The sequence below is a fragment of the Prionailurus bengalensis genome, chromosome A1 (genome assembly GCF_016509475.1).
Source record: "Prionailurus bengalensis isolate Pbe53 chromosome A1, Fcat_Pben_1.1_paternal_pri, whole genome shotgun sequence".
NCBI lineage: Eukaryota > Metazoa > Chordata > Mammalia > Carnivora > Felidae > Prionailurus > Prionailurus bengalensis.
The window spans coordinates 44803518-44821731 of NC_057343.1; the positions used below are offsets into that span (position 1 = coordinate 44803518).

General features: G+C 37.2%; 1 pseudogene; it reads right to left on the minus strand.

Moving 5' to 3' along the window:
• Positions 1-574: 574 nt before the first annotated feature.
• LOC122478684 lies at positions 575-3454 on the minus strand (annotated as a pseudogene).
• Positions 3455-18214: the final 14760 nt, after the last annotated feature.

An 18214-nucleotide genomic window follows, 5' to 3' on the forward strand; every position in this document is an offset into this window, starting at 1 on the left:
GACTGTGAACAGGCTGTGCTTCACCATGGAACACTGCACATGCCATTCTTTCTCCTTGGAGTGCCCCCCTTTCCTTGTTCTTCTAAGTAAATTATATTCATTCTCATTAAGCAGCATCAGTGCCTTGGAGAAAGTTCTCTGATCTCTGTACCTGTAAAATTCTATTAGTAGCTCTTTTCATAGATACTTTCTGTCTACCTGTATGATTATAGATTGTTTTCAACACTAGATTGTGACTCTGTTCATTATATCATTAGAGCTTAATAATACTTTAAATGAATGATAGAATAAATCAAGGAAATAATATTGAAAATTAAGAAATCTTAGAGTCTCAATTTTCTGGAAACTTTTTAAATTTGTATTTTTTCCCTGTTGTCAACATTTTATTTACAAGAAGTCGTAGGTTGGTTAGTTATTGGAAATCTATTGGAAGAAGTAAAAAATTAAAATAATTGCTTTATTCTTTGTTCCAAAAATACTAAGTCATATGATCTTTGCAGGTTTTATCTAAAAGAAGGGCATGAAAACTTGAAAGCAGGAGCAGAGAAAGGGGAGTGGAAGCTCAAGAATATATTACTGAGAACAAACTCTGTAAAACCAAATTCATTTATGACAAGTGGGTAGCAAAAGCAAACCAGCCTTCTTCATTTTGTTTCTCAGTCTTTGTTCTTGGATTAAGAGGTGTGAATCACCCAGTTCGTGAGGTAGCATTTAATGGAGAACAAGAATTACTAGCAGTCCCTGAAGATCTTGTATTTATTCAATTAGTAGGAGAGACAGCACTGCATTTTGAGCTGTCGGGGGATGTAGTTGTATAATAAATACTTCAATTGTCCTCTTTTCTCCTTCAGTCCGTGTTCTGGCCGGTGACAGAATGGGCGATACTGGTGGAGAGAAAAGGTCCAAACCAACAAGTATCAGCTGCTCTGCAAGACTTTTCTATGAGTATCTATACTCTGCCGATTCATTCCTGCAACCTGTTCCTTCATGCTTCCTGGTGGTAGAGATTGTGCTGCTGGAAAATTAGCAGTCGTGTCACTTGTATGACTTGTCTCTTATTGAATTCCTGAAGTCCATCCCCTTGCTCTCCTTCTGGCCCAATATTATTGCTCAGATGTGTCTTGATAGCTAAATTCTGCAGTGTCGACTCAACAATTTGTGCCATGAAATCCTTTCTCCTTCCTGCCTCATTTGTTCTAAGCTATGGCCCATCTCCCAGTACTAGGGGCTCTTCTGAGAAATTGGGGGTTCTGTCCTGCTAAATGTTTGAATGAGAACTGCGGAGGGTCTGGAAGAGGCTAAAAAAAGGAACCTGAGTTTTGTTCTCCATATCTTCCCCCATATGAGAAACCCTCCACCTCTGAGTGAAGAGGCAACTTCTTTGAATTCTGATTGTGCAGTAGGTAAGGTCTTTTCTCAATTTTGTTTCTTCTCAATTATTTTCATAGTTGGAAAAATTTGTGGAGCAGGACAAGTTTGAACAGTCCTCCTCAATACTTGCTGCAAGGGAGAGAATTCTGAGTTGATCTTCTGCCTTGGTGGTGTTATTTGAGCTCAAATACATGTGCTGGAAAATTGTTGGCCAGATCCACACGATCTGGGGGGGAGGGGGTTGGCACCTGGGATAATTTAACAGCCAAGTCTTCCTGTGGGAATTCAACCACTTATTCCCCTCTGACCATCGATGGCACAGAGACATTAGCATTTAGAACAGGGCCCTCTGAATTATCTGTAATTCCTACCCATGGATCCCCTTTCTGATGCCTGATTTTCCGTGTTGCTATTTATCAAAGACAATTCTTTATGGCATGTGTGAGTGATGTGAGTTGCTAAATATATTGTGACCATGTACTGCTGAAATCTTAACCTGGGTAGTATTTTCTTCTCCAAGAAGAATTTCAGGTGTAAGAGCATTAGTGAGCTCATGATGATCACCTAACACTTGTTGTAGCAGCTGCCTGTGTCTACTTTATGCAGCTGCAGCTCACACTCTTTAAGGTACCAAATCAGGCAACAGAGGGAGCTCACCAGCTACAGAGTGAAACCTGTAAGACTGACTACTCTGTAGTCCCTTGACTTCACATCCTGTCCACCATTCATATTCTTCCATTTAGTGTTCCACTTCATGTATCATGTGTTTGAGGACATCTAGCCTGAATTTATTGCTATTTGGTAAGTCTGTGGAGGCTATGCTACCTGCTGACATGTTTTCCTTCTGCTTGGAAGGAGCAAACAAATCCATTTTTCCTTTTATTTTATTTAACAACTGTTTTTTGCTTCCTTGGGGTTAGCGCCTGTCCCACAATATAGCTTGAGTCTAGAATCTCAGTAGATTCTTCAGATTGAAGCCTGGTGTGGATTCTCTTGGCAGCACTGGTAGGATTTAAAGCAGCTTTTTGTTCCCCTGATGGAGGGACAGATGATGGAGTTCCTGCAGGTGTTACCTGTGACTGTGTTTCTATTTTTTGCTGAATATCAGTCCACAGTTTAATAAAGTCAGAATTATATTCTCTTAGTTGGGGAGAAACCTGTCTGCATTCCTATTTGACTGAGAGTTTAGAGTTATCCAGTTCATTCTCACTTTCTTCTGTTACAGTTTCTCCTTCTTCATCATCATCATCTACTTCAGGAGGTTGTAGGAGCCTGAGGTTCCATGACAGATTCACTAAGAATGGCCTGGGTGACAGGGTCTTGATTTACCACTATGAGACCCTGTTAAAGATCAAGAGCCATTGTTACATTTAGAAATCCTATGCACCTATGAGAATCTTAGTTGATTCTGGTATAAGTATAATGACAGAAGATAATTTTTCCTAGATTTCTGTTTTTATTTCTTCTTCTTCTTCTTCTTCTTCTTCTTCTTCTTCTTCTTCTTCTTTTCTTTTTTTTTCCCTATACATTTCAGGTCTTTATAGGAAAAGAATTACAAGCTGTTGACATAACATTTCTCTCTTTGGACACATTTCAGGATAATAAAAATTCCTCCCATCTTCATGAAGATTTGCTTACATTCTAGAGTATTAAGAAACTTAGATATACCATCCCTTGAGAGACATCTGATTAGATTTCAGTGTAATAAACCAAGAAGGCCTTCCCCTCCTCAGATCACAAGAGTCTTTGACATTCTAGACCAAGATAAAGTTTTTTTTTTCTTTTTCCCACAGGGGCTAATGGATGGAAATACCAGCTATCCAACTTAAGCACTAAGTGTTATAATTTTGGAGTGCCTATCCTGTGATATGAACTCACTGCATTCCCAAATAATACCTTGTTCTCACTCTGGGCAATTGACTGTTTGTGTCCTCCCAAAAGTGTATGTTGAAATCCTAACACCAATGTGATTGTATTAGGAGGCAGGGCTTTTGGGGCGATGAGGTCATGAATGGAGCCCTCATTAATGGGATTAGTACCTTATAAAACAGGCCTCAGAGAGCTTCTTCCCCACTTCCACCATGTGAAGACACAGCAAGAAGAGAGCTGTCTATGAACCAGGAAGTGGACTCTCACCAAACACCACATCTGTTGGTGCCTTGATTTTGGACTTCTCAGCCTCCAGAACTGTGAGGAATAAATTTCTGTTATCTATAAGCCACCCAGTCTATGGTGTTCTTCTATAGCAGTCTCATTGGACTACTGCACTGTGTGTTCCAGTGAGGATTGGGGCTCAAAGAACTGGCACTAAGATCCTACCCAGGCTGGTGTTTTTGATGTGAGTAATGCATGGCCTGTTTTTCTGCAGTCTGATACTTCTGTCAGGATACACATGAAATTACATAGACTAACCTGTTAACTTGCAAGTAAGGTAAAGTCTCAGACCCTTCACACTTTATGACTTAACATATATTCCATAAAAATATTCTCTACAAAGAACCTGTTCTACAAAACAGAGTTAATAATATCAGTCTGAATAATATCCTTAGTATTTAGATTTGTTTCCTTCAAGATCTTGGTGTCTGTGGTTTTCGGTTTATGATACTATCCAAAAAACAAACAAGCATCTATGGCTGTGGTAAAAATCAACAAACTGTGATTAAGCTGAAAGAGCATAAACTACCACATGTATATAATAATCATGCATGTATGCAATGACGTCTTCCACAGATTTGGGGGTTGCATAGGTGGCTGTGGTCAGTGGAGCATTCCTAACCACTTCTGGTTACGCGCTGTCCCATTGGAATTGATTTTTGCTCAAATAAGTCATAAAATACTTAATGCACCTTAGTTTATCTTTTAACCATACAAACCTGTTAATTGCATTCCTTGGTTTATTAAAAAAAAAAGACATTGCTGCTGTGGGTTTGATCGTTTTCAATCAGTATCCGTTCTTAGTTTCTCTCATTTTGAAAATACAAGTTCCTCAGTAGGCAGGGGAACAGGTTTGCCTTTCTAAACAACAAATATTTCATTAAGAAATACCAAGATATTTTTGAACAAGTAGAGAAAGCCCTATAGAACTCTACTTTACTTTCAAAATTGCTACTATCATCTACAAAGGGGCAGATGTTGTCCGAGCATAAGAATATCAAAACAATGATGCCTATTTAAAATGTATTATTCTGTGTTGATAAAGCCAAGAGGATATTATCACTTGTGACATCTGAGCAGAAACAGTATAGCTATCATCATTTAAGATGATGGACTAGATAACTTCTAAGGTTTCTTTCTACTTTAAGAATATATTTAGTAATTGTGTGAGATAATAATACTTTCTGTTGCATCCATTTTGAAATTGTGCACAACACTGATTTGAAAGCATGGTTCCCTTGCAGTCTACCTATCACAATGAATGGTATCAATATCCATTAAGTTTTACCAACTTAGAAACCCGGCATCATTCTTTTTACCTCTCCTCTATAAATAGAATCCATCACTACGCCCTTTGATGGATGCTCCAATTTATTCACATTTATTCATCTTCACCACACTAACCTCATGCAAGATATAATCATCTCTTACTTAAACTACTGAATTACTTCTATCTGAACTATAAACATGACTCAGTCTTTAAGATCACAATTTGAGAAAATGCATTTTTAAAGCACCTATGCCAATCTTAGAAAAATAAACATGCTATAAATTCCCACTTCTTTCAGTACCTGCATATGTATGCCAACTAATGCCCAATTCTCATAATGTAATCTAAATAGTGTCCTCTAATATATCCCAATCCAAGCCATCATTTCTTCCTTGTTTTTTTTTGTTTTGTTTTGTTTTGGTTTGTTTGTTTTGTTTTTTTGCTGTTCTTGATCTGGGCACTGCAAAAGAAAAAGAAGTTTTGGGAGGGAAGCAGAAATTTTCCTGTGACTTCTTACCAAAAGTTCGTAAGGGTTAAATCTCTCTTTACCAAGAAATCTAATCTTCATATATTTTATTTATTTTTTTTTAATTTTTTTTTCAACGTTTATTTATTTTAGGGACAGAGAGACACAGAGCATGAACGGGGGAGGGGCAGAGAGAGAGGGAGACACAGAATCGGAAACAGGCTCCAGGCTCTGAGCCATCAGCCCAGAGCCCGACGCGGGGCTCGAACTCACGGACCGCGAGATTGTGACCTGGCTGAAGTCAGACGCTTAACCGACTGCGCCACCCAGGCGCCCCCATATATTTTTAAATTAATGTGAATATTCTGTTCTTCATGGTGGCCCTTTTGGATTAGCAAGTTACATTGTCAATGACTTGAAGCAACTACGATTTCATAAATTTTATTGGGAAAAAAGTCCTCCAGGTGTGTTTAAGCACTATCCTTTTGTATTAGTTCTTCAAAGGGCATATGTTATAAAAGTTCATTCTGAAATATCAAAAGTGACCATAAAATTTGCCATGGTCATACTTAATTCATCCCAGAAGTGAGATGCTTTTGCCAAGTTAAAGTGATAATAGCATATCCTCCTTTTTTCTTCTCAGTGAATGACACTCTAGAGGATATGATTGTCCAGTGATGTCAAAGTCAGTGAGGCAGTGAAATGAACTTTATCACTCATATCTAATAGAGTCATTGAACTGTATTAAAATTAAACCTACATTTTACTTCCTGGAATAGACAGAGGATGAACAGAAACTGAGCTTCAATAATTCCAATTTTGAAAAAAAAAATAGTCCTCTACTATTTCAAAAAGTTTTGGAGGGCAAATAAACTTCAGATATATTCTTTTTTTAAATTTTTTTTAAAATTTTTTTTTAACATTTTATTTATTTTTGAGACAGGGAGAGACAGAGCATGAATGGGGGAGGGTCAGAGAGAGAGGGAGACACAGAATCTGAAACAGGCTCCAGGCTCTGAGCTGTCAGCACAGAGCCCAATGCGGGGCTCGAAATCACGGACTGTGAGATCACGACCTGAGCTGAAGTCGGCCGCTTAACCGACTGAGCCACCCAGGCGCCCCGAGATATATTCTTTTTTAAAGAGATGAATCAAATGGGTTATTGCTGAGAACTCTTTTAAACACTAAATTGTAGCTATCCAGTAAGTTAGGAGGTATAGCTTGCAGTTTCTTCCCCCTAACTGATTTATTTTGTTTTGTTTTGTTCTGTTTTTAGTTAGTCAAATTTCTCCAGGATAAAGTTTTACTTCAAACACTCTTATGTAATTAAGTGTGGCCCTGTGACAAAATTTTGGCTAATAATTAAAGATAGAAATGTCAGATGTCAGCTGCTTGGAATTTCTTCAGTAGTTCACATGAATGCTTTCTTGTTTTGTTTGTTTTAATTTTTTAATTCTTATTTATTTTTTGAAGGAGAGAGAAAGAAAGAGAGAGACAGAGTGTGAGTGGGGGGAGGGGCAGAGAGAGAGGGTGACACAGAATCCAAAGCAGGCTCCAGGCTCTGAGCTGTCAGCACAGAGCCCAACGCAGGGCTCGAACCCACGAACCATGAGATCATGACCTAAGCCGAAGTTGGACACTCAACCGAGTAAGCTAACAAGTCCCCCAGTGCTTCCTTGTTTTGTGTGTCTTTTCCTGGCTGCTACTGCTTTTATACAGATGTGGTGACTAAGTGCTAAAGCCTCCATATGTCCCAAATGGAAAACCAATAGAGCCTAAGTATATTGACAATGGAATGGAAGGATGTGGCGTATCTGGGGACTCCATGACACAGAGTTGCCATACCAGCCCTGGCATGCATACCTTCAGCCTTTATATGAAATAGTGATATAGTTATATCATCTCTGGTTTATGAGCCTTTAATTATGATATTTCCACTGAACTCTAAACCCAGTGGATAGAGTGACATTTCCTGGGAATAAAGATGTTCAGTCCAGTATAATATGCTATAAATTGCTTGTTACAAATCTTTAACAAGGTAAATACATAAATAGAAAATAAACATTCAGATACTTCTAGAATGATTAACATTAATATGATGTTTTTATTGTATTTTACAAAAATATTCATCTACATTAGATAAGAAAAATAATAGAGATCCTTATCACAGATAATTTGAAACTATTAGGTAACATGTATTATGTGTATGTGTGTGTGCATGTGTGTGTGTAATTATTATTTCCACTTGCTAGTAAATGTCTAATGGAGGACAGGCTTTATCTAAAGAGCTTAAAATTGTTTAACAGATATGAAGTCATTCTATGTCTGCTCTCAGTTTCTATTGGCCCTGAAAGATGATCAGGAACCCACTTTAGCTACTCTTGGAATTATATTTCTTGCACCAAACGTATTCCAAAACCCAGGTATGAAAAATGTGCCAAGCATGTGTGTGAGTATTGAGACTCTTTAAAAAATTTTTTTTTAACGTTTATTTATTTTTGAGACAGAGAGAGACAGAGCATGAACAGGGGAGGGTCAGAGAGAGAGGGAGACACAGAATCCGAAACAGGCTCCAGGCTCTGAGCGGTCAGCACAGAGCCCGACGCGGGGCTCGAACTCACGGACCGTGAGATCATGACCTGAGCCGAAGTCGGACGCTTAACCGACCAAGCCACCCAGGCGCCCCTAAAAATTTTTTTTTAATATTTACTTATTTTTGAGAGAGAGAGAGAGAGAGAGGAGAGAGAGAGAGAGAACAGGCACGAGTGGGGGAGGGGCAGAGAGCAAGGGAAACACAAAATCTGAAGTAGACTCCAGGCTCTGAGCTGTCAGCACAGGGCCCCATGTGGGGCTGGAACCCCTGAACCATGAGATCATGACCTGAGCCGAAGTTGGGCACTCAGCTGAGCCACCCAGGTACCCCAAGAGACTCTAATAGAGGTACTATGAGTATCTTTGTGCTAAAATCTTGGTCCTGAGAATATCGAAGTTCAGGATGTGAGGGCATAATGATAGGCCCAACTGTAGAGAAATATCTACCACTAAACAAGTTAACTTTGGCCCCCCCCCAAAAAAAAAAGGTCAATATAAATGACAGTTCTTGAATAACCCAAATGGATAGAGTTCAAGGTAAAACATTTTTCTAGAAGTGGAATGCAATTGCTGAAGAGCAGAGAAAGGAGGGTGGAGGAAGGACAAGAATGAGGGAGGGAGAGAAAGTAGAGGGGATGGAATTTGTTATATTTTACATAGCTCCTACAAGTGTGTGGTGGGAGTGTGATGTCACACAGGAAGAAGTTTAAATAGGGCAATGGTTAATTTATTATTGTATCATACCATAGCAAAAAGGGGAATAAAACTTAAATGTAACAATCACCATTCTTCTACAAAAAATATATTATTCCCCGCCAAATAGCCTTTACAAAAAGGAAAAGAAAAGCAAGTGATGCCTGCATCACAAACAAGAGAATGTTCTTATTCCTTGTCTTCATGATTTTCCAGGCAACGTGCAATTCATTTCTAATTTGTGGTTTTATTTATTGCTCAATTTTGTTTTTTCTTATTCGCTATTGAAGATTGCTTTAGAAAGTCTATCAAATATACAACTTAATGGGTACTCCAGCTTCTGGTTTTATTGCTGACTATGAACAATACAGAAAAAAAAAAGAGAGAGAGAGAGAGAGAAAGAAACAGTTTTATTATTACCTACGGCCACTTAAAGATAAACCGTGGCTCAGTTATTAGGGGGAATTGGATGTCTTTTCCAATCAGATTTGGAGAGAATGTAATTCTTGAGGGTAAATAACATCTAAGTAAGAAAGAGGTATAAATATAATTAAATTACAATTCTCAAAACAAGTAAAACTGCGATGTTTCTCATGATATATTATACCTGACATATTTTAAAAGGAGTAAAGAGAAATAAAGTTTGTTTAAAACTTAAATAAACAATATGCTTGTAACTATTGAATGTGTCTAATACAGCTAATGACTAATCTTTAGTATGTACTTACTTTATTTCAGGTTTTGTATTAAATCACATTAAAGAGTAACAACCCCATTTCATAGATAGGGGCTTACTCTTATTTTATATGGCTTTCGCGTAAATAAGTTTATGTTAAACATGGCGGGGGGAAGGGAGGAAACAGAACAAAACTATATAGTAAGTAATAAAATAATAATAAACAACAATAACAAGAAAAATATTTTAAAAAGACAGAAATGAAAATGTAGAGGAGGAAAAGGTTTCCCTTGATCCTCTTAGGGTCCCTGGCTATACCTGAAAATTAAATTTGTAAAGACAGATTTACAGGAGAAAAACATATACATTTATTTAATTTATAAGCTTCATATGACGGGACACCTGGGTGGCTCAGTCCATTGAGCGTCCGACTTCAGCTCAGGTCATGATCTCACACTCCATGAGTTCGAGCCCTGTGTCGGGCTCTGTGCTGATAGCTCAGAGCCTGGAGCCTGCTTCAGATTCTGTGTCTCCCTATCTCTCTGCCCCTCCCATGCTCATGCTCTGTCTCTCTCTGTCTCAAAAATAAATGAAAACATTAAAAAATTTTATAAGTTTTATATGACATGGGGACCTTCATAAAGAAATGAAAACCCAAATAAACACTTAGACCTATGCACTTTTATGTAGGTTTGATGAAGAGTAGACAGCTGTGAAGGAATATGATAGGGTGAGGAGTATGAGATAATTGTAGCAGGTTTGGTCTGTTTATTTAGACTCTTCATGATGGTCTTTGTCTTCAAAGGTAAGGATTCTCCTTTCCTCCTGGTATAGGGAAGGCACCTCTCATTTGAGAGATTTATGACCCCTGTTTCTGAAGAAAGAACAAGGGGCTGGGAGAGAAGGCCAGAGTGACTCAAACTCTCAAATTCCTTCAGCTGAAAATATTCAACATGCAAGGGTGCAGTATGTTGGGGTAATGTGTCCTGGATCCCTTCAAAAATTATATTTATGCTAGTGTTAGGTATATATCGAATACTGGGAAATGTAACATTAGATTTTTTTTTTCCTGAAATACAGCTGTGATATTGGCACTTCAATTACTCTCAGGCAATTACTATCTATACCTTTTTATGAAAGAATTTTAGGACTCTGAAAGGATGATCAGCTTTTCCTAATAAACACTATACAACTAATCATATTTTAGCAAACTGAAAATATTAATGGCAATCTGCACCACTGTAAATACCAACAGCAATTGTAACACACATCTCAAGCTTGCTCTCCCTTTTGAAGAGTACCTTTAAGAAACATCAGGATGACTGGGTGCCTGGGTGGTGCAGTTGGTTAAGTGTCTAATTCCTGATTTTGGCTCAGGTCATGATCTCAAGTTTCCTGAGATTGAGCCCCCGTTGGGCTCTGGGTAGACAGCACGGGGCCTGCTTGGTGATCTCTCTCCCTGGCTCTCGGCCTCACCCACACTCTCTCTCTCTCAAAAATAAAAACATATGTTGTCAAGATGACAACATCAGAAATAAAAAAAAGAACTTAGAAAACCTATGGTATTCAAAAAGAGAAAATTTGGAAAATGCAACTGTATCTAGTCTGTAAATATTACAGCTGTTTCCAAAAGACTGCTGTTAGAATTTTCAAAATATAAGAGCTCATTTAATGCCTAATAATTTAGGGCAATCATCTTGACTTTTTCAGTTCTTTTTTCTCTATCATATTAAATAAGAGATTTGAACAGAAGAAATCTTATTGTGAGTTCAATACTGGAAGGAAGACTATATGAATGAATTTAATTTGCTGGTTAACATTAACAAGTAAATGTTAGGAATGGGCTTTCATTGGTCAAATTTGATATGTTTAAATTTTGTGAATTAACTAAAACATTTTTTTTTAATAAATTTTTTTTTTAATTTTTTTTCAACGTTTTTTATTTTTTATTTTTGGGACAGAGAGAGACAGAGCATGAACGGGGGAGGGGCAGAGAGAGAGGGAGACCCAGAATCGGAAACAGGCTCCAGGCTCCGAGCCATCAGCCCAGAGCCCGACGCGGGGCTCGAACTCACGGACCGCGAGATCCTGACCTGGCTGAAGTCGGACGCTTAACCGACTGCGCCACCCAGGCGCCCCTAAAACATTTTAAAGACAATGCCCACCCTTGCAAAAAAAAAAAAATCTGCTGGACCTGTGGACTATACCTTAAAGATAGTATGTGAGGTTTTATCCTTATGATCCTGTGTTCATCCATTGGTATAGTAATAGTTTTAGTTTTCTGATACTATCAGAAGCTTAACTTACCTATTCCAGTTAACCTTTCATTCAGCTTTTCATCCATTCTACTCAGGAGGTTTAGGATTGTCTCTGAATTGTTCAACACTGACTGAATCATATTAATATTGAATAAATAGGGGACTAATGTTGTTGCATTTACCTGAGCCCTTTCTTCCTAGAAATCTTGTTGAGAGACCCTCCCCTCCTCTCTTGTGTTCTGAGAAATGGCTAACTGCAAGGGAGTGACTTCTCTGGCATATTTCAAGAATTAAACACCTCCAGCCTTCAAATAAGACTCCCTGTCCTCCTCCATAATCTCCTTATTTCCCTGTGAACCCTCCTTTTCCTCACTAGTCTTTTACAAGTCTTCATTAATGAATGTTCCTTCTGTTACAACAGCCTGAATAAAACCATCTAAGTAATTTGGTCTTTCACAGCACTTTTTAGATTGATAAAGTGAATAGAATTTGAGAAGCGGACATTAGGAAGGTTCGGATATGACAAGGAGAGATAATTTTTAATATTTATAATTATAGTTTAATTTTTGACAATTTACTTTTCTCTTTGATATTAGGAAGTTTTTCCTTTTTTTCCTTGACTCTACTACAAACAGGATTGCTTTCATAATGTATGAGGTGATTTGATGATCTAGTTATTTTCTTAGTTTATATATATATTTAAAAGGGTTTTGTTTGTTTATTTGTGTTCTGATTCAGAGCTAGTGCTAATATTCACCTGGGTTCTATTAATATGCCTACATTTCTCAGAGAAAATAAATAAACTTTATGAAAAATGTATTTTTACAATTGCTTCTCTTAAAATGGTTGTATAATAAAAAATTTTTTTAGTTTCTCTGTAAACATTTACTGTGCATACTTGTTATTACAGTTCAAGGGAGCTTTTATTTCTTTTGTTTTATTAACATTTATCAAGGATTAACTAAGGATTAGGCATTGGGCTAAATGGTTTAAGTTATTTTCACAATCCTCTCAGTATACTTACAGTGAGGAAATTCAGGAACAAAGAGGTTAGGTAATTTGCCCTACTCACATACATGGAGAAAGACAGAGCCTAGACAGAGCCTGAGTGACCTGAACCCCAGTTGTAACCTCTTAACCACTCAGAATACTTCCAGAATGTTTAAGGAAATGTTTTGTATATTATCGAACTTACTACAAATTAAAAAAAAAAATCTACCTGAATTAAACTAGTAAAAGGGAAGTTCGTTCACTAATTCCTGCTACTCTTATCCATAATTTATAGTTTCAAAGAAGAAAAGTAGACTGGTAAATGCATACAATGATTCTTTTTCTGACGGCCTTCCACGAGAGAAAGGCAGAAAAGATGAATCCTTTGGGATTCGGTTTGGGATTATTTCTGAGCCTTTGAAGAAAGGACGAGCAGAAATACCTTCTTCCTACCAAGACTGAGCAGTGCTAGGTATGCAAGGAGACAAGCGGGAAGTGGTTAGAGAAAGAGCATCTCACTCCAAGACTACTTAGGATCCCTCCGCATGACCTTTTGATACTTACAAATAAGAGTGTCTTGGGTAAATTTTTCTTCATCTCCCCAAGCAGTTTGATATTACCTGATCAACGTCTTTTACATCTGATACTTAATCTCTCATAGCACTTTTCCCGGGTATTATTTGCTTTTAAATGCCTGTCTTCTCACTGTTCTGGATGTAAAGAACCATTTGTTGTTTAAAATTATGCTTGCAACACCGATTTGGATTCTTGGCATTATAGAAGGGTTTCAATGAATATTTGACAGATGAATATATTGCATTATTAACATATTACATTTAACTTATCTTCACCCTATAAATTACAGAGAATCATATATTCATTTTAACATAGATCTATAATTTCTATATGCTTACATAATTTCAAGCCAATTGAATAACTGAGATTTTTCTAAAAATTCCTGATTGTTTTCATTGGCGCTCTGTTTAAATTAATAGCATAAAATATGAATAATAGCATTAGTCCAAAAAGGTTTTCAGTCCCTAAAATAATGTCTTTTTATGACCATAGATCTGATTAATTTTGATTGTGAATGTAGATCTAGGAATGTGATATATATATACCCTTTTTTTTAAGTTTATTTATTTTGAGAGAGAGAGCGCGCGGGCATTCAAGCGAGTGGGGGAGGGGCAGAGAAAGAGGGAGAGAGAGAATCCCAAACAGGCCGCACACTGTCAGCAGGGAGCCCGACACAGGCTCCAACCCATGAACTGTGAGACCCTGACCTGAGCTGAAATTAAGAGTCGGACACTTCACTGACAAATGAACCACCCAGGTGCCCCAGTGATATATTTATTAAAGAAATATAATTTTATACACTAAACCATTTGATAATCAACAAATGCATAGAATATTAGACTAGCCATCCAAACATAAATATTTTATGATTGATTAATCTGCTTCTCTGTTCCTACTCTTCCAGGCAGTAAGTAGACACTGTTGATTTCCTAGGACTTAGAAAAATTAATGTAGCATCATTGTATGTTAAAATAAGGCACCTTTTTACCCTGAAAACACCTTTGCTTTCTTTTTACTACATTCTTTGGTATTACTTTGCTAGTTCAATTCAGTAGTCAAGCTTTTAGTCTCCATGGTTACTTTTGCAAATGTAATTTGGTGAGAAGATGAGAGTAAAAATCAATCAAGGCAGTACCTGGACGTGCAATTTAGCTATTCTCCCTAATGTGTACACTTCATAGCCTGTTTTCTACAGTCCTTTAGGAATTATCTTAATGTTTTAATTGAAATCAAACTAGATTTAATATAATCCTTTTTTTCAGTATTTAAATTAAAAATAAATTTCCCCCAATAAAAATAATAAAAATAAAAAATAATAAAAAATAAAATTAAATTCCCTGTAAGCATCTTCTATACCAGTTAAAATCTAAATATGCCATTTGTATCAGCCAATTATTGTACATCATTTATATCTGGTAATAGAAGTGAGGGAAAGGAATGGGTTTTGGACTTTGAAGAAACATAAGCATTTAAGTATATATTATTTTTAAAAGTGTTGCAAGATTCTTCACTTCACTACACAGGATTCATTGTCTCACCACTTCGAAGAATGAAGAGGGGGACACAGAATAAAATGAGCAGCAGGCAAAAGTTTATTATAAGATTAGAAAGTAAAAATAGTATTGGGGCGCCTGGGTGGCTCAGTTGGTTGAGCGTCCTGATATCTCATTTTGTGAGTTCAAGCCCTGTGTCCGGCTCTGTGCTGACAGCTCAGAGCCTGGAGTCTGCTTCAGATTCTCTGTCTCCTCTCTCTCTGTTTCTCCCCGACTCAGTCTCTCTGTCTCTCTCTCTCTCTCAAAAATAAGAGTAAAGATTTTTTAAAAAATTAGAAAGTGAGAATAGTATGAAAGCTCTCTGCAGAGAGGGGACACCAGCAGCTATAGGCAAGGGGCTGTGTTTTTTTAGGGTTTGGGTTGGCCTCTCTACTTTCCCCTTGTTCCTTTTCAAGTTCTACCCTTACCAGCTGGTTAACTCTAAATGCCTAGTCATTCCTTTTTGATTGGCTCATTTCCATTGTACAAGGTGGTCTATGGCCATACTACTGTTCCTTGTGGGTCATGTGTTCTATGGTCTACTTATTTTTAGTCAGGTCTTCTGTTTGTCAAAACCTGAGGGAAACCTGAGGGGAAGTCAGTGCTGTCTGTTACATTTTTAAGAGGAACTTTATGCCTGAGGGAGTTTGCTCGAGTTCAGACTTTCCCAGAAGAAATGTTTTAAAATATGTGTTTTTCCCCACCCGGGAACCTTCAAGCCCTAGCCTCTCCCTTTCTGCTTACTGAATCCTATCTTTCCCTATCATAAAAGGACTTTGACATTTTTGTGTATGGCCATGAAGGATAAAGGATATGACAATTGTGAAATTCCAAACATTCATATTGTATCAAGTTGCAACTAGCATAGCATTATCTATATAGAATAAGAACACTTTACATTTTACTATAAGTAATCTAGTATCCATAAGTTGGGTTTTGAGCCAGTATGAGCCAATACTTATTTTCTCATAAGTATTATTTAATAAAATGAATTGTCATAGCTGTACTATGTAATTCTGTTCTTAGTTCTGTGATGGATAGAGTATAATCTAAAAACAAAACTGTTATTTTGAATATTGAGGTAATGATGAATTATTAATACATATGAAAGTACTTTATAAACATGAAAAATATTTTTGCTTTTGAGTGAGTGTGCTCTATATGCAAAAAATACTGTTAGTGGTGGTTTTCTTCATGGAATAAAAAACTTTTAAAGGTAATAATGTCGACAAACAATATTTTCCTTAAGTTTCTAAATTGAACTTTCAAAGTCTTGGTGCTTTAGTTATAAATCTCTGAAATAGTAACAGTCCCTTTTAAAGGAGCCCTTGATTAATATATGCTTATATAAATTTAAGCACATTAAATTTCCTTAAATGATCAATCCCATTTTGAACTTATTTAAATTCCCTCCAACATTTTAATCTTCATTCATAAATATAACAACACTTGTGTTTTAAATTTGTGAAGTAATTATCTTGAGACAGAAAACATTGAAACATTAGCCAACTCTAATAATACATTAAAATTATAAATTCAGTGGTTTAATTTTTAATATTCAAGTGTTGTCCATAATCTTTATCACATTTTCTTTTACCCTGCCACATAAAATTTATTTTTTGACTTTTTTAAAGATGCTTATTTATTTATTTTGAGAAAGAGAGAGAAAGAGAGCAGGCATGCGAGCCAGCACCAGCAGCAAAGGGCAGAAAAAGAGGGAGAGAGAATCTCAGGCAGTCTCTAAGCTGTCAACTCAGGGTCCCATGTCGGGTTCAATCTCATGGCCATGAGGTCATGACCTGAGTCAAACTCAAGAGTCAGATATTCAACTGATTGAGCCACCCGGTGCCCCATTACCCTTCCACATAAAATTTAAAATCTCAAATCACTATTACTTCCTAAATCTTATTACTTACTAGGATCTTAAGGCCCTTGTGAAGAATTTCTAACGCATCAAAATCCATAAATACTGTTCAATTAATTAAAGAAGGAGTCCATTAGACTGAGATGGTTCTAATGCCCTGGTGGCCTACATAAGCAAATCAAAACATAAACCTGTAAATGGCTCTAGGTTATGAAATCAGAGTGCTAAGAACAACCAGTCACAAACAGCCAACAAAGCTTCAAGCTATAGTCAATGGAGTAATTTATTTTGTTTCTGTACCTTCTTTATGTAAGTCTTTCCCCTGGCTCCCTTAGGTGGAATGCTTTTAAACCACTTCTGGTTTGGTGCCACCACAGTGAAATCTATTTTTGTTCAATTAACTCTTAAAATATTTACTGTGTCTCAGTTTATCTTTTAACACTACAAATCTTTTAATTGTATCTCTCAGTTTAATGCAAAAGGCATTGCTGCTGTGGGTTTTTCTCCGTCCTCTATATAAGAAGTCTAAGTCTCTTTGAAAATACAAGTTCCTCAGTAGGCAGGGAAATAGGTTTGCCCTTCTAAGTAAACTGGGGATTAGTTCCCAAACTAAAATTACCATCTCAAAAGAATCCAGGATTGGTAAGAATAACTGTGATTGATTATTACCCCAGATATTTGGCTACATGAAACCAGAGACTACTTTCCTCTCCAGTCTCAGTAATACTGAAACAGATTATAAAATAATGGGGATAGTAAAAATATATGACCTACTTTCTCTTGCATCTTCCTTTGTAAAAAATTGCAGCTTTTTGTAATTGGAACAGTCTGCTTATCATATACCCCGTTCACCTAGCTAACTATTATTTCTCTGCTGGGTTTTGGGAGTAATCCAATAAGTAGCACCCTTCCCCATCTAGTTTCTATGCCAATTAAAAAAAAAAAAAATTAGGGGCGCCTGGGTGGCACAGTCGGTTAAGCGTCCGACTTCAGCCAGGTCACGATCTCGCGGTCCGGGAGTTCAAGCCCCGCGTCAGGCTCTGGGCTGATGGCTCAGAGCCTGGAGCCTGTTTCCGATTCTGTGTCTCCCTCTCCCTCTGGCCCACCCCCGTTCATGCTCTGTCTCTCTCTGTCCCAAAAATAAATAAACGTTGAAAAAAAATTAAAAAAAAAAAAATTAGACAAAGAGAAAGCAGATGAGAACCAAAGCATTGCTTTTCTTCCTGATAAAGTTTATACTGGAGTACATGGATTCAATATGAGAACTGAGCAAGATTGCGAACTCCCTACTTGATAACTTCATTGACAAAACCAGAGGGGAAATAGAATTTGCAGAGAAATAATTACTTACATTAGTGTTTCTCAGAGTTTAACAAGTCACACTAGATATTTTGTTAAAAAGCGGGATCTCATTTAGCAGCTTTGGCTGGATCCCAGATTTAGCATTTCTAACAAACTCCTAGGAAATAGTAAAGTTGCTTGTTCAGGGACTATACTTTGATTACTAAGGTCCTAGACTAAGCATCCAGAAACTTTTTCTGTAAAGGTACAGAAAGTAAGTATTCTAGGCTTTGTAATTATATGGTCTCCATCACAACTAACTCTGCTGGTGTAGCTAGACAGTAACCACAGTAAATAGTGGAGGAGGCATGGCTGTGTTTCAGTAACACTGTATTTAGGGGTGCCTGGGTGGCTCAGTCGGTTAAGCATCCAAATCGGCTCAGATCATGATCTCATGTCAGGGTTCAAGTCCTGACAGGGGCTCTGTGCTG